Source organism: Cyprinus carpio, chromosome B23, assembly GCF_018340385.1.
Source record: "Cyprinus carpio isolate SPL01 chromosome B23, ASM1834038v1, whole genome shotgun sequence".
NCBI classification, from domain to species: domain Eukaryota; kingdom Metazoa; phylum Chordata; class Actinopteri; order Cypriniformes; family Cyprinidae; genus Cyprinus; species Cyprinus carpio.
The window spans coordinates 20685413-20709224 of NC_056619.1; the positions used below are offsets into that span (position 1 = coordinate 20685413).

The following is a 23812-nucleotide window of genomic DNA, read 5'->3' on the forward strand; positions in this document are numbered from 1 at the left end:
ATCCAGAACTTGCAGAGAGCAAGGCAGAAAGGCTGTCTGGCAGTGAACCTCAGATACAATGTTATTTGGCTGGTTCCCTTTTTATTTTGCCAACAGAGAGGATTTTAGAGCATTACTGCAGTGGCAACCCCTCACAGTTTCTTAGTGAGAAGCCAAGAGTCTCCTGTGTAAACATTTCTCCTCACCTGCTTCCGAGAATCATTATGTGCCCCCCACTGATGTACTGTAGACCGCGTCTCAGTCCTCGCAGAAACTCGAGTGCTTGTTTGAAATTGATCAATTTGGCTGAAGTGCTGCCTCAGATTAATTCCTGGCCTCTTTAGGTGCACAATATCACAGTGTTATGATACTCTGTGGTATATCCACTTAAACAGAGAGGGGGTCATTTTGTGTTTAATTTTTTTAGTTATAGTTATAGTTAAAATGAAATTTTATTTTCTTCATGTTTTCTCAGTTGATCAAAAAATGGTAAATTTTGAATATACTGGTTGTATTTATGATGCAGTTTCCAAGAGTGGGGACTTGAGGTTTTATACAAATGACTCGAAAGCAGTTTGCATTACTTGTGTACTATATTTCAAATCTTCTGAAGCAATATGGTAGGTTTATCTGATGAACAAACCAAACCTGAACTCATTATTTACTGCTAATGTTCGCTTTTAATGAGCTGTTAACTGCTGTGACTGAATTTGACATTGAATCAGTTCAACACTGAGTCGTTTAGTAAAGCATGAGTGAATCAACTAAAGAATCAGATCAGTCAGAGGTGAACAGATCATTCAGAATGAGGTTTTGTGAATCAGAGCACATAATTTATTGAAAAAATGTTATGAAACTTACAAGAACTTTTCAAGGATGTACATTTTGTCACACAAAGCTGTTTCATTGCTTCAAAAAACTTGTATATAAAGCAGGTAAGTCAAATGGACTACTATGCTGCTTTTTTAAGCTTTGAAAACTCCATTATTTGTAGTTGCAAAGAAAAATCCTTTTGTGTTTGACACAAGGAAGAGAATTGTATGGGTTTGGAACAATGTGACCTGAGAGTGAAATATTTCTTTAAGGAACCAGTATAACAGCTGAGCTCAAGTGCTTAGTAAATTTGAGAAGAAAAAAAAATCTTTTCAACCAACTTTTCGACATTTTAAAATGCTTGTTTTTAACACAGAAGGTAGGTGTATCGTGGCTCTTCACTTGGTGGCTAATGGCAACAGCAACATTTGTTTAATAGAGACATAAAATCTGGACCTCAGGTCTTATTTTCACCATACCTCTGAAAACCTCACTTGCGTTTCTATGGTAACCAAGGCTAAACCACTCATTGTTATCATATTCTTGCGTGTTGGTGTTGTTTCAAGTATACAAGATTTTTATTTATTATTTATTTTTTATTTTTTTTGTCAAAAGCTGTTCATAATAATAACCCACAAACTCTGGAATGCTGCAAGAATCAGTAAGACAGATTTGCAAAAAAACATAATTCAATATTTTTTTAGGCAGACAGTAGAGTTGGGGAACTACTGTATCACATCACTTTGTAGGCGGATCGGCTGTTAGCATGACACCGGTTCCCTCAACAAAAAACCAATAGGATTTTCCCATAGGCTTTTGGTGTTCAACCATAGTTCATGAAACTTACACATTTTGTCCATCAAGATAATCTTCAGAATATAACTTTGATGAATTCTAAGCCTAAATAAAAGCGGCAGAACTTAAAATCTAAACTTAGGCTATAAACGAACTACAGCACCACGGTCGCTCGCCTTTAGCGTCACCACCACCATGCTTCCCACAACTTTTCAAATAAACTGGAATAAATACAAACTAGAGCCAAACTAAAACTGAAATGAGACATTAATTATAAATAGTATAGTGAATAAATGAAAAAATCATAACTAAAGGATGAAAGCACGTATTTCTGTACATTTCAAAATTTAATGCATTAAAAGTCAATAAATCCTTGATTTCTATGAATATTTTAATTAAAAACATGTCTCCACAAACTTCAATAAAATTCTAGTGCATTTAATCTATTAAATAACATCAGAGTGAGTGAGTTTTTGGATATGGTAAGATTAAATTTATTTTAGTGAATAAAGTACCACGTTTCAGCTTTGTTAGGGTGGGTAAGTTACACAAAATATTATTTTTTCCTTGCTTCTAGAAAATCTGCAATCTATATCCTCCATAACAGCTTCATGTGGCCATAAATATTTAAATTTAACGTGGCTTTAAGCACTACCCTGTTGAAAAAACCAGCATATGCTGGTTAGGTATGTTTTGATGCTGGGATGCTTGTTGGAGCTGGTCCTTCGCTGGTTTACGCTGGTCCTTTGCTGGTTTGAGCTGGTCCTTTGCTGGTTTATGCTGGTCATGTGCTGGCAAAGGACCAGCAAAAACCAGCATCCCAGCGTCAAAACATACCTAACCAGCATATGCTGTTTTTTCAGCAGGGAAAAACAAAAACCATTCACCCTGACTTAGCCATTAAATCTAGTGTTTACGTGGAATAATCATAATATGAGTTTACCTTACGAACCCAGAGTCTCCACATCAGTAGGAAACTTGTGTTGCATTTCAGGGCAAAACAAAAAAACATTATCGACCAACAATATAAAATGTGGGAAACTATTAATTGGTTATTCTACAATTAATTGTATTACAAATTATACTAAGACTGGAAAATACTGTAAATTGATAAACTGTTCAGCGTGATGATGTTTAATGTCTCCTCCAGCACATATAGTCCCATTTAGCAACTTGTTAGCAACTGTCATTTTTAAGAAACAGTTTTTAAAAAAATCACGAGTGGGGTGTAACTGATGTGTTTTATGTCATAGAATAAAACGTGAAAGTATCTTGAGCCTGTGTGAGCCACGGACCTTATTTTAGGGATTTAACCAAAATCCCATTCAAAAAACCTATTGACTCTGGGACGATGGAACCGGAAGTGCTGAAATGCTAACTCGCTTCCAGGTTTTTGCCTACAAAGTGACATCATAGTTCCACCACTCTATTTTATTTTGAACAAAGAGTCTACCAGAATTAGACAGAGGTCTCTTAGAAAATATATCGCAGTATCAGGGTAAATGACATAATTCAGTGGTATTACCATGTTTAAGGCATATTAGTCTCCTCTGGTCCTAATATGTGATTAAGCAAAATTATATACTAACTTGACAGCCAGTGATTAACAGGAATTTTTGTTGTATGAAAAAAAAAAAAAAAAATAGCCAGTTATATATATATAATATATATATATATATATATTATATATATATATATATATATATATATTATATTATATATATATATATATATGATATGATCATAAAGTGTGTTATTCAAGTAACTTTTTGTTTTAATAATTTAATATTTAATATTATACAATATTAAGTTATGCATGTAATATTATTCAACATTACATTATAATGTCATATTTAATAATGTGTTAATATTTAATATACAATATTTTATTTTTTACAATATTGTATAAACATACAAAATATATAAAAATAATATGCATTTTGTTTTAAAAACTGTATTATTTATTCATTTTTTTTTTTGTTGTTGTTGCTGCAACTGAAAAAAAATGGCTTTATTATATTTTTATAATACTGTAAATCTTTTTGTCTTCCATGAATGAACAAACAAATGAGTTGTAAAGGTAAGTATAGGACAAAATAATTGCGTTTAAATGCTGTGTGAAAGATCACATTATGTAAGTACATATTATATTTATTATATATTTGAATGTAAACTTATATTTAATCTGAATTATAATGTAAATGATGTCTTCCAGAGCATTCAACAGTACCTACAGTAATTATAAAACTTGATTTTGTGTGTGTGTGTGTGTGTGTGTGAGTGAGTGTATTTATCATTTTGAAGTTTAAAAAAACACTTGGCTGTGAAATCTGAATGGGCATGCCACCTCAAGGCATAAGACTTTACATATTTAGATGAAGGCAATCAAAAAGTATCTACGCTTCTTGTATCCCAAGGAGAACGAGAACAAACGAGTGTATTAAGTATAAAGTATTTATTGCTGCTTGTGTAGATGCCGCACCAGCCTTCATCAGCGGTGTAACTCTCAGTAAAGTTGACTTTTTGGGGTTAGTGCTGCAGGAATCCCTCTGTGACTCCCTGTAAAGGCAAGCCGATGAAGAGAAACATCACACAGCTCTACAGCAGAGAGAAGATCCAGCCAGCTCTGTCTGCTCCAGTGCACAGTCCAGCACTCATGTTTTCAAGATGTTGTTCTTATTTTCAGTCAACACGAAATAAAAGTCAAAAGTTTCATGCGCAATAACTGCAGTATCAACTTAGTTTTGGAGATTTTAAAGTTTTAAGTCGACAAATTGACCTTGTTTGTAGGGATAATGCGTGTTACATAGCGTAGTTCAGGAAATATTGCTTTCATTTTTTTTTTTTTATCTGAATTGTATAAAGCTTCAGTTATTCAAATAGTTTATTTTATTGAAAAATTGTTAGTTATATTTTTATATATTTTATATATTATGCTTTTATATTATTTTTTAAATTATTTCATTTTTATAATATACAATTCATGGAATTTTATTTAACTTAAAAAGATATATTTTTAATTATATATTTATAAACTACTTGTCAAGAATGTTAATAAATATGTGTTTTTAATGTTTCTTCATGCTCATTAAGACTGAACATCTTTAATCAAAAATACAGTAAAAAAGAGTAATATTGTGTTATAATTTTTATAACTTTTCTTACTAGAAACATTTGTTATTAGCAAATATATATATATATTATATATCTAGATATATATATATATATATATATATATATATATATATATATATATAATATTAAAATATAAAACTATAATTATATTTTACAATATTACTGTTTTTACTATATTTTTTGGCTAAGAAATTCAGTTTTGGTAAGCATAAGAGACTTTTATCAAAAACAAAAAATTATACCAAACTTTTGGCATAATATAATATAAAATTGTCTCTCTCTTTTTTTTTTTCTCTCGCTTAAAAAATTTAATTAATTAGGCCAATGGTAGCTGTAACATCTGCAAAATAATTGTAACATGTCGATTAGACTACGAGTTTAACTAGACGATGACAAACAGAGATATTTTACAGTGGTGTACAGTTTTCCAGACCCCCTACAGTTCATCACTTTGACACAAGAAGACAAGCGTGGCAGTGGGGCTGAAAAAACGTGCCTCTCTCTGAATACGTCTGGAGGATGTATAGGCACACTTTGCTGAAAATATATTAAGGAGACGCTTGCCCTATCTTCTCCCTACCCTCAAGGAGGGCCGTAGGTAACAAATCAAACAGGAATCCGAGCCCCAAAACATTCCCTCCTGGAAGCATCGTCTTTATGTATAGGCATCTTCCTGCTTATCTCTGCCCAAACACCTGCCATGTTGGTTCCTACTTATCTAGTGATTACAGCTGTAGCCATTTTGCAATGATTCACCGCAAAATTATTTAGAAAATAAATAAACATCCCAAACGTTCAGAGACTAGAGCCCCTTGCTGGATTGAATTCTCTTTTTAGGTTTAGCGAGGGGTGCGGGGGGAACGTGCTTTATATTAATAGCTCTTTCTCCTTTACACGCATGTTCTCGAAGTAATTACCCTGGCATCGGTAACAGCTCTTCAAGGTGACACAGGTCCTACAGAGGGATAGACACACATCTCTTAGATCTCTTTAATGGGGTGCCTGGCTGATTTGGGGCAGAGATGCTTTTTTCCCCTTTGAACTTTTAACTATTGATGTTTCATATATTTCTGAACTGCTGGAGTTATTGATCGGCTGGAAAGTTCTGCTCTAGAGGACTTGATGCAGAGCTGCTTTACTGAAACATACAGTAATTACAGCTACTATAGGAGCTCATTCGACAGATCAAGTTAGAAAGCATTCAGACTTTCGCTCCCACTCGATTGCATTCAGTTTCAAAGATCATCATATTTCTCCTTGAAACACACCAGAGTGGATCTTAACAAAATAATAGTCTTATTTATCAGTGAAGCACAAATATATTCAAAGATAGTGAAACTGCGTTCAGCTACAATTTCACAAATCCAACTGTATTAAATAGCAAATTGAAAATGCACAATTAACATTGAATGTGCAGTCCAATTATTATTAATTTATGTTACATCATGTTACAAGTTGCTACATTGCTTGTATGCAATAGGTTAATTAATTACTTGGCAAACAATATAATAATAAAAAATATAATAATAATAATAACTATTATTATTATAAATACATTATTGTTGTTGTTGTACATAAATATTATTATTGTTTTATTTTATTAAAGACAATCGGTCATTTTGGCAAACAATATTATAATAATAATAGTTATTATTATTAGTGCACACAAATATTAATAAAATAACAATAAAATAATTATCAATGTATTAATAATGTATTGTTGTTAATATAAGCCAATAAAATTGTTATTTTTGTGTATATTATTATTATCATCACTATTGTACATAAATATAATTAGTGTTATTATATTAAAGACAATCGATCATTTATTTTTAATAATAATAATAATAATTTATTATTTAGTAGTAGTAGCAGTATACACATATTATATTATTATATTATTATATTAAGCACGGTCATATTTATTTTTATAATAGTAATTGTTATTATTCACATATAAATATATTAATACTATATATTTATTATTACTAGGCTACTACTATTTATTGAACTCTATTTTACTGTTGCTGCCTTAATGCAGTAAGCTGCTTGCCATGTGTTTCAGTGATTCATACACCCCTTTCCAGTGGTTAAATCAATCTACATGTGACGTGAAATGAGAAAAGTTCATATTTATAGGCTTTTAGAACCAATTATGGCAAGTTTTGACTTTATACAGGTGATATTATAAAACCATGAACATCCTGAGTAAGGAAGGATATGTTTAGCTGAAGGACCAGAACAGAGACATCGTTCAAGGATCTTGTCCATAATAAGTAACCTATTAAATTTCAATGGCTGTGTCAGCTATTACCGTTCCTCATGTAATATTTATCTAAGTGTCGACTGAGCTGACTTGAGAAGTGCTGGTATTGTGCTGAATGAAAATATGAAGCGCTACCTCCGATTTAGTAAGAGAGACAGGTGAAACAGGAAGTAGTCGTGATTGCATTCACATGGGATGACTCCAGGGCTGTTTGTATAACACATACACCTCAGTGCAATGAAGATCTCCGTGTTCTTGGCATATTTCCACATTGGTGGAGAAGATCCACCTCAGGTCTGTCTGTCTCCACTGGATTCCCAGCTCAGATTTTCCCGAAGTTAACACTGCCCCCTGATGTTCATACAGTATTACACCTCTACCCCACTCCCTATGAATGCAAACCTTTACCAAAAAATCTGATGCTCTGAAAAAAAGAAGAAAAAAAAAACACCCAAAGAGCACAGACACACATTTTAGCCAGAGATAAGATTGCATTTCGGTGTAGCATGCAATGAATAAGCATTTCTTCTTAGGATTTTGCTGGATCAGCTGCGCTCAGATTTGTGCCGCGGGAGCCTTTGGTTATCAATTACTTAACAGTGGCGGGAAAGTTTTCCCAAAACATTCCCTCTTGATTGCCACATCATAATCAAACCTGCAGCTTCCACAAAGGGACCAATTAAAAGCCTCTTCCTTGATGCATTAAGTCACCCAGCGATGAGCGAATCAACATATAATCTCGGAAATTTCCGCTCGAGCGATTTGCGTCGGTCAGCGAAGTGCCTTCGACTGAGGAAATCTTTTGAAACTCTAATCTTGTCAGGACCGAGAGCGGGAAAGGTGTTTAGTGTTTACAGTTAGAGAGACCAATCCATTTTTCTATGGAGCGAGATAAGCACGATGAGGAATGCAACATGTCGTTTAAAAGTACATAGAGGGCTTAAACCGACATATTGATGTATTACAGGAGGATAAGACAGCAGCTGCTAGCTCTTTGCAAGCTACCGCTACAATTCATTTAATGCTAAACACTTTAATTGATGAGTAGGAGTTTCTATTTCAAAGCCTGCCAGAAAATCTTCACTCGTTAGGAGAATTAAAACATGTTCAGAGTCGACTCAACAGGTGTCTGAGAAGAAATATTCAAGGTTTACTTCCATGTACTTTTGAAACGCTGCAGTAGTTTCGTGTTTTACCGCGGTGTTTTGCTTGAGTTTGTGCGGATGGTTCTAATGAGTGTAAAACCGTAGCCGCCATCTGTTTGTTTTGTGTGTGAAATTCTTATCATCTGGTGGTATCTGTGTGGCTCCCTAGTTAAAACATCACAGGGTAACTGTTAAGGATGTCACATTTGTTCCGGAGAAATGTTTGTGATTTTCAGCCAGAGCCAAAGCTTTTAGAGACCACCACTGTGAGAAAGCACTCACATATCTCTTCATTTGACATCTAATTTGGGCTCAATTATCTCGCTCAAGCAAATGAAACCTAGACCTCTTTTTTTTCGTTTCTTAGGCATCATGGGTAACGAGCAGGACCAAGGGTGCAGGCGAGGACCACATCCAAATATGAAACTCATAAAACAACAACAGCAATTACTGTTTGCATCTTTTAAATTGGTCTCATCAGTTCCTATCTCTCCTGCATGTGTGTGTGCATAATTACTAATTCTTATATTTTTCTCATGCGTTTGTCATAGTTGATTGTGTGTCATTGCCAGAGCTCAAATTAGATTCAAAATCAATTAATGTTGTCCTGAAACTTTGGAAATTGAGGAAAAAACAGACATCAAAGTCAAATGTTAGATGAATTTTCTCGAATAGAAGCAGAAGTTAAATCGATGCCTAGCATGAAAGCTTGAAGAATTAACACTTTGATTTAATTATATCTTCATCTTTTATATTAATGTTTCATTTCGGAGAAGGTAAATTATTTCTCTAATGAATCTTTAGAGAAGGTTGCAAAAGTATTCAACTTTGGTGACTTGTCTTGCATTGTTTTTGCTCTAGATATGAATGACTAATAAGAAAAAAAAAACTGAAGAAGAGACCAGAGTGTCATATAGAGACTTGAGGGGACTTGCAGTTTTGACTTGAACTAGTAGCAACACCCTAGCAACCTCCTAGAAAACTTCAGCAGCCACTTAACAAAGCCCTAGCAATCACTCTAGACCTTAGTAAAGGCATTATCATGTCTCAGTAACAGCACCCAACACCTATTGTGACGATACATTTTGTACACACAGATTATCTTTATTTATATATTATATATATATATATATATCATATATAATTATATATATATATATATATATATATATATATATATATGAGTATGTATGTATTGTATGTTTTTTTTTTTTTTGTTTTTTTTGGAATATCATTACTTACTGACACATCTAAGAAAGAGGGATAATTAATTTGATTTGATCTTGTCTTTGTGTTTTCCACGACTCTGCTTAATAACCCAGATGCCTGAACAGTAACCACAGCACAAACCGGCCTTACACATCTGCAGCGAATTCACAAGATGGAGGCAGCACTCTTCTGATTCATTTGTAAAATTATGTATTCATGGGTTTCTCTTCTGAAATGGCATTTTCCAAACAGAAAGCAGCACCCTGTCAGCCTTGAGTGCTTTATGGAATTGTTTAATTGGTTTGCGCTTTCGTTCAATTGATTGCAGGATTTCAGGGAGAGTGTTGTGATGCAGGCTAAAAGCTCCAGGACAGTGTGGAGAGATGAATTGTGGGACATAAAAGAAAAGGTCAGCGGTTCTGGTGTAAAGGGCACCGCTCACAGTGTATTAGAATGGAATAATTGACAGATATGCTTGTTAACTTGTTTTTTTTGTAAGAACACTGATTGTTGATTGAAGAATTGATTGGCATGTGTTTAGTGTACTGCATTCTTTTTCTTCTTTTGTTTAGTGTTCGGACCATTTAAATATGAGTCTAAACAACATAAACTAGACTTTCTCATGTTCTGGAGAAACTGTGAGTGGCGCCTGCATTTGTAAAACTCAAATTGCAATTAAGATTTGAATTAGGGGTTAGTAGAATTCAAATGAATTGAAATTCAAAGAACTGCATATAACTATTTTTTAGAGAAAAGCAAAGTTTATTGAGACAAAACTTTAAAGGACGGATGGATGGACGGACGATAGATAGTGTGTGATAGATGTGTGTGTGTGTGTGTGTGTGTGTGTGTGTGTGTGTGTGTGTGTGTGTGTGAGAGAGAGAGAGAGAGATAATTAGGGTGTTCTGGGTGGCTAATGGGCTCAAGTCAAAAGTCCCAAGGCTCTATGAAAAAGCAATAGTAAGTTGAAAAAAGCAAAAGTACTTCAGCATTTCCTAGAACAATCTCTTCTCATTAGTGTAGGTGATGTGTGTGTGTGGAGGCTGCCATTATGAGTGAATGTCCAAACTCCAGCAAAAATCCATTAATTGTTTGCTCAAAGAACGCATGTTAGGATTTACATGAAAACCCCAGCCAAATCCTTAAGAAAGAGCAGATAGTGAGCTTTCATCTACATCCTCTTGATTCTAATTTAGCACCTTGGCTGTGACTGGATCCTCTTAGATAATTTGCTTTTGGTTTTTCTCTTTAATGGTTTCGTGCAGGATGTTTGGATAGGTACAGAGGAACGACACACAACTAAGAGCTACCAACCGCGGTCTTCATCAAACTCTTTTGTATGCACAGGAAATTCAAATTTTAAAAATGTTTCCTCATTATTTAAACATTCGCATCTGTTTTCACAATGGGTGGCACTTAAAGATAATGAAGTCTAATAAGCCTTTAATGCTGGTTTTAATGTATTCACAAAGAGTACACAAAAGAACAGATGGTGGGTTCTAAATCCACATCTCGCCCCAAAACCTTTGGTGTTGTGTATGAGGCTGTTCGCGTGTGCGTGTGGGTAATATCTGTATTTAAAATACCCAGCATGCAGCTGCAGCGTCCTTTATCCCTGCTGATGGAATGTTCTGGCTTGCCCTGATGAATGCATTTGGTTGATTCATTAGGAGGAATTGTGTTTTGTTTAATAAATATATGTATGTGTTAGTTAGAAGATGATGTGTTATGGGAGCAGCAGAGAAGAAGATTTTCATTGAGTATTGACTTGAATTTCAGTCTATTTCGGCATGGACCAGCATTTTCAAACTGGGGTCTGGGGCCACAAAAGGGGTTATAGGGGGCCAATGTAAACTTTAGAGGGGAATAAAAATAGAAAGCAAGTATTTATAGTGAAAAGCATGATGTAAATAAATTAGAATTTATTACCATTTATTACAAAATAGTTTGGGGGGGGCTGGGGGGGGGGGCGGGGGGCGCCCGGGGGGGGGTTCTAATTATTTGTAACGTACATTATGTTTATTATTGTCTATATATAAACTATATATTATATATATTAATAGTATATATATTATAGATATATAATATATACATAAAGACAAAAAGAAATATATACAAACAATACATTTATTTATATTATTATGTATATTTATACAAACAATACATTTATTTGTATAGTTAAATAATGCTTAGATATGGAATATCAAATAATGTATGTAATTCTAATAATTATATAACAGTACTAATTTCAAATAATATATACATTGTATTACTGTATTTTAAAATAAATTGTAATGATATATGTAGATATAGTTTAATTTTATCACTTTAATTAGTGTATTTTGTTTTATTATTTAATTTGGTATAATGTGCAATATAAGAGATTATATATATATATAATAATATATTTATATATATAGTATTATATATATATGATCTATATTAGGGCTTTCAAATGATTATCCGCTTATCACATCCAAAATCGAGAAAAGTTGTTAGCTAATATATGTATGTGTACAGGGTATAATTTATTTATGTATAATATAAATACCCTCACATAAATTATATCTGTAGAAAAATTTACATGTATATCATTTATATATTTATATTCTTACATTTTATATTATATATAAATATATTTATATATAAACATAACTATTCTTCTTAATATATACAGCTGATTCCAGCTTCCCGCCCGCATGGAGGTGAGTAGCATGAGAAAGGGAGCTCCTCCTCGAATAAATAATTGAAATTGCTCAATGACAGCCAGTCATGTAAAACTTTATCATTTTGTTAAGGAGACTTTGCTGGCGGTAGTATTTTGACATGAAACCGACTCGTGCAAAATTTAACATCGACTATCAGCGTATACGAAGACGTAAAGCGGCAAAGAAAATGGACAACAGATGAAACACGACTCTCGAAAACTACTCTCACTGAGAGACCTTAGAACGAACTGCATGCACACCGAGAAGTGTTATTAAGGACATTAAGTCACAATTGAAAACCTACATCTGGAAGTGCGAAAAGAATCGAGAAGAGTGAAAGAAGACATGCGCGCGCCTGCGAGAGGAAATCTTTCCTAGCGGGTCCGCCTTACAGCAAACGCAGGCCGAATCGCGAGTGATGTGCACGGAGATGGTGAAGCGCTGAGTGACACGATGGACAGGTTGCAGCACTAGAACAGTCCCACGAGTCATGACCGCAAGAACACAAGATTATGCACGAAAATGTATGGATTTGGAGAATCGAAGTTCGAGAACAGAATTTACATTTCGTGGGGGTTCCATAAGGAGTGGAGGCGGGAAACCCGATTCTGTTTCATTAAAGACTTGCTGGTGGAGTTATTCGAGCCGATGACTTGGGGGATTCGCAGTATTAGTGTAGACGCGTGCGCACAGGACGCTCCAGCGCCAAAACCGGGAAGCCGGAGAAGAGGCCCGCGAGCAGTAATAATGCTCGTTTTCGACTATATCTTACAAGGGAAAAAATTCTGAAACTGTCCATATAAAGGCCGTCTTTCATACAACGGTGCACCGGTACACATCTTCCCGATGTAAGTCCAGAGGTGGCAAACTGCGCGCGCATTCAATCCATGAAGGCCAAGCTGCGAGCCGCCGGGATAAACTACAGTTTGTTCTACCCACGCCAACTGGCAATCACCATGGACTGAATCAGGTACACGTTCGAACCCCCTCGAGAAGCCGAAAATCATCGAGAATAAAATTCAGCCTGATAGCCGAACTTAAGTTACTACTATTTGTATAGGCGGAGGTTGCCGCATCTGTTATCAGTTACAGTCACGAGCAAGACTCTTATCATTTAAAACACATCTCTGAACTCTTATAGTGCTAAGTAAATATATCGATCAAGTTCACCAGAAAAGAACTGTAACGCTAACCACTGACTATGTTACAGTGAAAAAAACATAAGAGTGTAAATATTGCTATAGAGTTCATTTTTTTTTCTTTATTGTTTCTAGAAGGAGCTAAGTGGTAATCGATATGTTGCTAACCTTTTTTGTGGAATGATGTAAAAAGGGATTCTAAACTTGCTCGTTTTTTTTTTTGTAGAACTCTCAATCAAGAAAAAGTGAATGGAGCTATTGTGCAAACTGTTCATGTGTTCGAAGTTAAGGAAAAACGAATTGGCAGCTTTTTTTTTCTTTTTTTTTGTTTTTTTTTTTTTTTTTTTTTCTTATTTTTCTCTTTTTTGTCGCCTTTCTCCTCGTCCCGTTTCCCCCCTTCTTATATACACATCACTACATTTTTCTCTCATAATATAAATAAATCTTACATTTGCCTTTCCAAATCAAGGAGGGGTTCCAAGGAGATCATCATATCTGAGAGTCCTTGCATAAAATTTGAAAACATGTGATATGAATTACTTTTATTGTGTTTTAGTCCTTTTCGAGCTTGACATGTGGTCATTGTGAACCATGAACTGAAAAATAAATGCATGCACTTTCTTCTCCAGTAAATAAAAAGGTCATGTGGGTTTGGACCAATACGAGGGTATATTTTAGTTCTACCATTCCTGTAAGAATTAGACTTCTCAGATCCATCTATAGAGTCTAAATCAATATAGAAGCAGACAAGGCAAGAGAGAGGCCTTATGGAAATGCATTCATTTGCTCCCAGAGACATGGTTTCCTACCTAGTGAGTGATTTTGGAGCGCCCACTGTCTGCTGATGGCTGTCTCAGTCCAGTGAGCTCTGCAAACACACAGCAGTCTCCTGCAGTCAGTAATATTTAAGAGCCGCAGCCCCAGTAAGATGTGGTTATTAAGCCGTTCTCCCTCTGCCTCATGAAACAGCAATAAGTGCCCTTATCAGGCAGTCTGTTTCTTTTCTTGTGTCTAGAATCGAGGTGTTTACAGGTTATTCGCTGTGAATCTTAACAAGGACTCTTCATTAAAGGGCCCGATTCTACATTTAGACTATCTAGTACAATAAAAGGTTTCATTTGAGAGAGATTGCTTTAGGCTTTAGGCTTTGTGCAGGCATTACGAACTTGAATTTGTTATTTTCTTTACTTGGCCTCATGTATATAATTGCTAGATGGGTAAAAGCAAGCTCTAAACCAGATTAAGTTCAGATTGTGTGTTGATCCGCTGCATGTTGTGCCAAATAATGCCTTTGAAACGTAAAAAACTTGTTCTTCTTTTCATTTATCTTTTTACCATGCTTTTGTTAAAATAATATATTTTACCCTTATCGTAGAACCAGTCTTTAAATCTTAAAATATGTAAATTTACCATATATACATATATATATATATATATATATTAATCTCAATCAAAATGCAGTTGGGTTATTTTGATTAAGTAAAAATATCCCCCCCCCCCCTAAAAAAAAAAAAAAAAAAAACGCTACCACAATAAAACACAATAAAAACATGATAACATAATAAAAAACATGATTTTTGAAAAAAAAAAAAAAAAAATTGAGTTATCTGTTTTTGCAAATAAACTTATAAACTTAAACACCTACTATATTTACAGTATTGCCCATCATCATGTATTTTGTTGCTTAGATGTTGTCTGCTTCATCTGAAAGGTTTATTTCTTGTTAGGTGCTTTTCAGAATATAATTTATTTTGCATTAGAACATGTGGTTCAGCTTAATGGAAAGTGTGTAATCTATGGTTAAGATGAAAGCTTTTTGTGCACGTGGGTGGAAGATAAACCAGCGCTGAATGGAGTTTTGTTAGCATGTATGAAGATGAGTTTCATCAAGCCCAACATCATCGGTCCTCTCAGATATATCGCTTTGAAAAATAATAATGAATATTAGGGGTTTCTCACAAGGTGGTGTTGTAAACTGCTGTGTTGTAAAAGGCTGCTATATCCTGGTGCGGGCCACTTGTCATTGAAAACGTCCTCTCGGCTGACAAGCTGTCATTTACAATGCTTCGGAGATGACAAAACACGATAGCAATTTCACTCGGCCCCCCTTCCTGTATCCAAACACGCGCGCATATTCAAAGCGAAGGAAAAAACACATTCTAATTAACATTCCCACTGACCCGAGAATAAACATTTATTTTCCCATCTTCTGCACACTTCGAAGATTTTCTGACACTGTCCTTTGATAGCTTCCGTGACTAACATTTTCCTCTCCCAAATTGTACTTCCTGCCTGTAATTTATGCATCAGATTCATGTATAATTAATTTTATATTTACTACTGTCTGATTATGAAAGTATCCAATCAAATTCCACTGTTATTGAGGTGTGTCAGCTGCCCTCGTTAAAAATTTATAGTTTTTTTGTTGTTGTTGTTGTTGAACTATAAAAAATGTAATAACATTTTTGGCCTATGCAACAACCACATGATTGTTTTTCTATTTTGGGCTTCTGTATAAACTTTTTAGTGTGTTTCATCAAATACTCAGTTTTCACTTTCCAATCAATTCCTGATGGATAAAATCAGGTCTGCATTGCATGGTTGGTTGTTCTAATTGCAACCTGATCAAAATGCTGAAAATGAGTCACCCTCAGGCCATCCAAGATGTAGATGAGTTTGTTTTCTGCATCGCAACTGATTTGGAGAAATTTAGAATTACATCACTTGCTCCTCATCGGATCCTCTGCATTGAATGGGTGCCGTCAGAATGAGAGTCCAAACAGCTGATAAAACACCACAATAATCCACAAGTAATCCACACCACTCAATTCCATCAATTAATATCTTGTGAAGTGAAAATCTGCATGTTTTGTAAGAACCAAATCCATCAATAAGGTGTTTTAACTCTAAATCATCACTTCTGGCCTAAATGCCAGTCCATAATACCACCACTAAAATGTATAGGTTTTTTTTTTCTTTCTTTTTTTAACAATACAAAATGTAACAACATTTTGGCCTATGCATAAACCACAACAAACAATGATTCAATTTCTATTTTGGCCACCTAAATAACATTTTTAGTTAGTGTGTTTTATTGATTACCCAATTTTCATATTTTGATTGAATCTTCATGGGTAAAATCGGGTCCGATATCCTGTTTCACTCAGAAATGCATTATGAAAGTAAAATGAATATGAATGGGGATTCAATCTGAGAAGCACTGCATGGTCGGTTGTTCTAATTGCACCCTGATCAAGTATTCCTGTGTGTGTCTGCATACTCGTTAAAGAATAAAGTGATTAATCTGGGGAAAACTGGGGTCGGGATCCTTACATGACCATAAAACAATCATTCTGACTACTGAAGCCGGGATGAATGAATGCAAATCCATCATAGGCAGGCTGTTTGTGTATGGAAATCCAGGAGGAAGCGTAATTACAGGCTTTATAGCCAAGGAAAGCACTAAAGCATTAAGAGGTGGGATAACAGCCTGAAACCAACAGCGGCCAATGTGGGTCCCGGCAAGCTAAATAAGACTTTAAGGGGTCAAGAAGAGAAAGCCTGTCAGGGAAATAATAGGTCATTCTGTTTTTGCTGACTGTTGCACTGTGAAATAAAAGTTTTAGAAACAAGAAGCACAATCAGGAGGATTTGCACTGAGCCACAACTTTGCGGTTTGGCGGAGCATGTTCAAGACGAAAGCTAGTTTGTTTTAGTCATGACTGAGGGGTAAATATGAATATTGACTGTACAAATTAATCAAGTACTGACCACACGTTTTTACAACCTTGGTCTAACCTTGGGTTATGGTCATTCTAAATCTGCTTTTAATCCTGGGTAAAGGTACTTTAGAAGCGGATTTAGCATAGCTTTTTCCCGGGGTTATGACACCCCAACAAACATCAAACAACAAACATCCAGTCACGTGATTCATGTTTACATGCTTTGGGAAACACGGCGAGTTGTATAAATAGTCATTGCAGCGTTCGAGGAGAAATGTGTTAAATGTTGATGGAAAACATGTCAATTGGAGCGAAAGAGAGATTGTTTTATTCTTATCTTTATAGTTTGAAAACACCATTCAGGAAAAATCTGTATAGACGGCAATAATATGAGGATGCACCATTTTTAACTATAACGATAAAGGCACAGAGAAGGGATATCGTTGAAATCACTTTAAGAACTTTTTTTTTTTTCAGCTGATGAACGATAAAAATATTTACAGCCAATCAGAATACATCCTGCTATAACAAGTTCGGCAGACATGCGTGCGCTTAGAATAAACAGATGATATCGTTCACTGGTGTGGACGCTAATATCGTTATCTTTATAATTATCATTCTTGGTGTGAATGGGCCTTAACTCTGTAAAAATATTTACAGCCAACCAATAACTCTGTGTTTAGGAATATACAGTGTGAAATTAATACCCAGAATTAATTTTTTAACCCCAGGTGAGTTAAAGAAGATCAGGATTCCATTTGCCCCTAGTTTAGAATGACCCATGGTTAACTATTTCAAGTGTGAAAAGCCATTTAGTTTGCTGTTGATGTAGAATAGCACTAAAGTTGACAGAAAACGCTCCCATATTTAGTTGAAGCATGAGCCTAGTGCTGCTTTGTGGCACCATGGGAATAAAATACTTTGACTACTAAACATCAACACGCCTTTATTTTTAAGAGTGTTAACAAAGCACCCTTTTTTTCTCAGGAAGTGAAGCAACTACAGTATATGAGATCACATCCATTTAATTTTGCTTAAATTCAGTTGAATGCACATTGTGTTATAATTAGGATTTACGAACTAATAAGAAGGAACCTCCCAGGAGGATTTTGAAGACCATCATTATCAAATGCAAAAGTCTTCCTGCTGTATGAGCAGTTTCTGAAATGTCTGTGTTTTATCTTCTCACTCACAGGATTGGACTGTCGATGTTCAGCACCATGGACAGCTCCTGCTCTGTATCACCTGATCAGATGGCGTGGGTAACACAAACTAAAACCCAAAATTTACCAAAAAGTTTACTCACCTTCATGGAATTCAAACCTATCTTTCTTTTAGCGGTGGAACAAAAAAAAAAAAAAGAAAGTCAAAATGCTGCTTTAGATTTTATTGACTTTCATTGTATGGTCAAAAAACAGAACATTCTTCAGAGTATTTAATTTTATGTTCCACTGAAGAAAGAAAGTTATACAGATTTGGAACAACATGAAAGTAAATGACAGAATTTTTATTTTTGGACAAACTATCCTTTATTTTACTGCATTACTTGTCAGCTCAAATAAGTACAAAGTGTCAAAATGAGCAGATACGTTTTAGTTAAGAGCGTTTATCCTGATAATTAGCATAGCTTTGGATTCTATAAATAAATGTTTTCTCTGTGCTTTGTGCTTTTTCAACCATGAGAAACCAGCAGTGGCATGTAGTTTTAAGCCTTATATTTTTTGAAGAAAAAAAAGTAATGAAACAAATGCATACAGTAAGAGCTTCAAACTGAAGTATAGTTTTTATATACATATAAAATACTATTTTTTAATTTTTATTTTGTAATTTTACTTTAAAAATCACTTTTTTGAACATCTGACAGTTATATGAACTAATATAACAAGCTATAAAACACTACTAACATTATAAAGCAAAATTAAGCGTATTTAAGCTACATTTTGTCATATTACAAATTTTGGTGACATGATTTTAAACCTCAGAGAAAATTGAAAAAAATAAATAAAATACACATATAATAATTCATTTGACCTCCAGAGGTTAACAATTTTCTTTCACAGACCCTGTTTTGTACCTTATTCATGAAAAGTACCCAATACCTACAGTACCAGGCCTTTGACCTGTCCCAGCTTTTATCATGGTTGCCTGGTCACCCCAAATGAGGGTAAGCACACAATGCACAGATGAAAGGTGACAGGTGAGGGCGTAAGTGTGTAGACACGGTAGCATTATTCACGAGAGGGAAAAACTGATCAAATTAAAGCAGTCTTGTGTCACAACCTTGCAATTAATATAACTATTCTAGGTGTGTTTCTAATGGAGCATTATAAACATAACTCTGACCCAATAGGCCACTGCAATTTGTCAATCACTAATTCCCTTTTTTGTTAAAGCCAAAAAGCTGCAGTGTGTCCATATTTTTTAATATTCCTCAAAAATCCATTGTTTGATTTAATGCGTCATGGATCTTTGCCCAAATTAACATCACACAGCTGGTTGGTCTGCTCTGCTGCATAAGTACTAGCCTTGTATTCTTTCCTTTCAAATTCTGTTCTTTGGCTTTTTATTTAACTGCACTCTTGTATTTCTCTAGATAGCAAATAATGATTCTCATATGCTGCTCCTTTACAAAACGTGTTCTTTCAGCCACTGTAAGGTAAGAGAGCAATCATACTTTATCTAGGACTGTTTTCTAACTAACAGTGCTTTACGTGATTTAAGCAATAAGGTGCATAAGGCTGCACTATACTGCAAATAGAGTCTGTTTTGTAATTGTTTTTGTGTTTATAATAGCCAGAATCACTCAGTTTCCCTTAACAATGTGATTCAAACTGTCATTTTTCCATATACCCAGGCAATTCCACCCTAAAGCATTAAAAAACAAGTCATTTTCACTCTTTAAATATATATCTACCGCCCCTCTTTGCTCTTCAGGTGCGAATGGCTTCTGTCTTCAAACTCACTGGGTTTTAAAATCGATTCAGATATTTTTAACAGGCTCCAGACGTGCCCGTCCCATCTTCATTTCCGTATCTGCGTGATGCATTTAGTCTGAGAGCACGCAAATCATTTTCATTCCCCACAAAAAGCAGCGGGTGTCTTGCAGTTATTTAGCAAGATTACATGGTGTATGGATCTCGTTCAAAAACGTTTTATTTACTCGTTCGCTGTGGATGGATGAGCTCGACTGAAGGGAGATGAGCAAGAAAAATGGGGAGAATGTTACAACAGAACAAGCAAAGTTTTTTGAGATTTGCATATTTTTGGGTGCTGGAATCAAAAATGTGAAGGCTTCAGTGCTTCCATCGCTTGATTTTTCATGCTATGATATGTGGCATGAACTGATTTCAGGTGATTTCAAGCCTTGATAAATGGGGTATCTATATATATATATATATATATATATATATATATATATATATATATATATATATATATATATATATATATATACACACACACACACACACACACACAAACACATTTTAGGCTTAATATTAAGAAATAGTCTAATTACTACTTGTGCACAATGCACGTTACTTAATGTTAAGCATAAAATGGGTTTTAATGTCAGTATTGATGAAAATTGTATGATTTTGAGTAATATCGTCCTAAATGCTAGATATTTGAAGTGTACTTAAAGTGTAATTGTTGATGATAATTTTTTGATCGATAAAAAGGACCTCGGCACTACTTCCACACAATTAAAGTGCATTAAGCACAAAATTAGTTGTTCCAATTCAGCATATGTCAATTTATTTGTAGTGTACTTAGCATGAAATAAATGAATTTCAAATACATTTTAGTATTTTTCACTAGGGATATTATCCAAGATAGCCTCTACATTATATTTAGTGATACATGTTCACACACACATTAACAATAATCATATGCTGAGTGTTTGGAAGTTATCAGGCCAGTATCACAGCAGTCCATAGACTTATATCAGTATCACATGCTAAACCATTCGCTCCCTATGTGCATGGTAATCTGTAATGTTTAAAAGTGTGTTCAAGAGGCGAGGGAGGAACAGGGCTGGGATCATAATTGGTGAGAAACTGAAAATGTCAGTTCCGCTAGCTTAGAAATCTCAGTCTACCGTTTACAAGCTGAGCTTTTTAATTCCCTCTGGCCAGAATGCCAATTTTCTGCTATAGTAGTGCTATGTCCCAGGAATTGCTTATGTTAATAAAGCCGGTGAAATAACCGCACAATTAAGCAATTTTAGTGCTTAGATTTTAATTTGGAAATGCTGCCATTTCTCTGCTTAGTCATCCATGGCATGTAAAAAAAAAAATACAGACATACACATTTTCCATGTCTCATCTTTTTTTATTCATACATACAGGTGAAGGGTAGGTTTGTGTTTGATTGCACAGATTACTAAAATCATGCTGCTCTTTCTTGATTTTAGTGTGACCGGTGGCCTTCAGTGCTGGAGAATTATTTGAGCAAAACAAATACTTCACATAATTTTAACAAGAAACATTCCAAAATAATTTCTTTCTGTGCCTTAAAGTTCACACTAAAAATGACAATTCTGTCATTATTTATGTTGTTTCCAAACTCTCTATATTATTTTTCACAAAAGGAGAGTTTTGGCATGAACCAGTTGTGATTTAATGTCAAGGACAGCATATGGACTGTTTATATGGTGCTTTTTGGAGTTTCACAAGAAAAAGGAATTATTTTATCCAAGTGAATCTGTTGATTTGTTTACTTGTATTCATTTATTGATGTGTCCAGTGACCTTTTCTGCAGGTAACACGGTTACATCAGTAGGTGCTGAAACAGAGTGTCTTCTTGTGTGTTAACTTATGAGCAAGTCATTTGAATCATTCACTCAACTGATCTGTTCAAAATCAAGTCATTCACAACCAAAATGACTCATTCTCGCTTTGTTGTGAACGAAATATAATAGCGATACACAAGATAAACAAGAATGATTTCATTTGCTTAAATGGTTCATCCAAAAACAAAGATTCATCAACACAACATCTATTTTTGTGTTCCAAGGAGAGAGAACGAAGACCACAGGTTTGAACGAGAGTAAATAATGACAGATTAAGGAGGACAAAATACTGTTGGTTGGGGTTGGGACACAATGAAATAAAGATACAAATAACAGATTCAACAGAAAATAAGTCTATGTTATCTAAATGTCCTCTCCAATAAAAGGACCAATCACAGGCCTGAATGAAGGACACAAATAATCAAGGCTATCCATAGATGCACTTTGGTTATTTGGGAGGATTTTCAAGCTTCTTTAGCTTGTTAAAGTCGGTGTGTGCTCAGTGTGAGCACAGCAACAAAACAGTAATTATCATTTGAAAAAGAGTCAGCCCACAGCAAATCCCTGTCAAAAGCTTTGTGCAGTACCTGGGACTGGAGCCCCAGATCAAAGGCATTTGATAGACTTCTGCTCTGTCATCATGGAACTTTCGTAATCTTCTTATGATAATTCACAGAAGGGGGAAAAAAGAGGAATTTCAAATGGCCTTAGCACATTCAGTCAGGGTTTGTTTTATTATAGAATGAGGATGTAAATAAATAATGTAATGCGACGTCGCTCAAACCGCAAAGCTCTCGAGAACTACACAAGGTCCCTTCACTTTCAGTATCAGCTGCTGACTGTAATCCTCCGTAACCACCTTGGCGTAGGAGCGATTTAGAAAATCTTTGACCTGCTCTGATGTGCCATGCATGTGTTCAATTATACACCACCCTACAATTTTTCATGTTGAAGTCCTCTTTTAGTTTTGACATCCACCATTTTGCAGTTCTCAGTATACGTCTGACCGATTCAGATACAGCTGCTAAAGAACCGTGTTTGACTGAAAAGTGAGGTAATTTGCCAATGAAAAGCCGGTAAATAAGGGCACTCTGGGCATCTCTCCATATAAGATGAGAGGTGATTTGGAAATTAAAAACCTCAATGATTTCCAAAGTCTACGAGTGTGTGTTTATCCTCCATCAAATGATAATCTGACAAACCAATCACGATAAGAGGAGCGACACTCAAGTTTGAATGACACGAAACACTCAACATTTACGCTCAGCGTGGGGCAATTTGGTCTTTCTGCGCTTCTCAGACTTGCTTACAACATCGGAATATTGATCAGCTCCTCCTGGTTACTATGCTGAAGCCACATTTATTAGACTCTGGTATTTTTAAACTAATGTTTGAAGTGTTGTAGCCTACTTTAGTCCTGTGTGCCTAGATTTTAGGCCACTGCTGCAAAGTCAAAATCGAGTGTTTGGTGTCACCATTAAATGTAATCTTTGCATCCATATGGTTATAATACGGTTTGTGAGAACATTTAACCTCTCGCTGAAGGAAATATCCAACGAGAAAAAAGCTCTGAGGCATGATTAAGGTGCTTCAGTTTTGATGCACGAAGCACTACTGCCCTCTAATGGACCAAGTAGGTACAACGTATATGTTAAACGCATGTGTAGTGCACGTATTAGCTGAACGTTTTCAGAAATATGCGGCTATTCACAAGACAAAATGCATTGTTTGTAACTTAAATTACAGCTGGACAGGTAAATGTGCTTGGGAATCTTTTTACATTCACCACAAACCATCTGTACAATTGTAAAACGTTTTATTTACTCGATCTGTTCAGTGGGACCACGTGGATAGAAGACACAATCAAAGAGAAGTAATACAGCCCAAAAAAAGAAAAACAAATAAGTAAATATGTCACTCTCTAAATTCAATATTGTGATTAAACTCTAAACTTGGACTAGGCTGGAGTTTAGTTTGGCTGAAATGTTTTGGTACATTAATCTGAAGCCAGATGTGATTCATGAAGTCTTTTTCATGACCTCAAGTCTGTTTCATGATCCTCCTGATGTCCAGATTGACTTCTGATGTTCCCCTAATTGGTGACTGATG

The 23812-nt window shown here is 35.0% G+C and overlaps 1 long non-coding RNA gene across 5 annotated transcripts in view; it reads left to right on the forward strand.

Annotated features, from left to right (window-relative positions):
* LOC109083764 overlaps positions 1 to 23812 on the forward strand; it is a 60390-nt gene that overhangs the window by 34905 nt on the left and 1673 nt on the right. For 2 of the 5 annotated variants that reach the window (XR_006158198.1, XR_006158200.1), the window contains one exon: positions 18107 to 18169. This is a non-coding gene — a long non-coding RNA (uncharacterized LOC109083764). Of the gene's footprint in view, positions 1 to 18106; positions 18174 to 18971; positions 20284 to 23812 lie in introns of those variants that run through there. The other 3 variants (XR_006158201.1, XR_006158204.1, XR_006158202.1) reach the window with 3 other exon arrangements.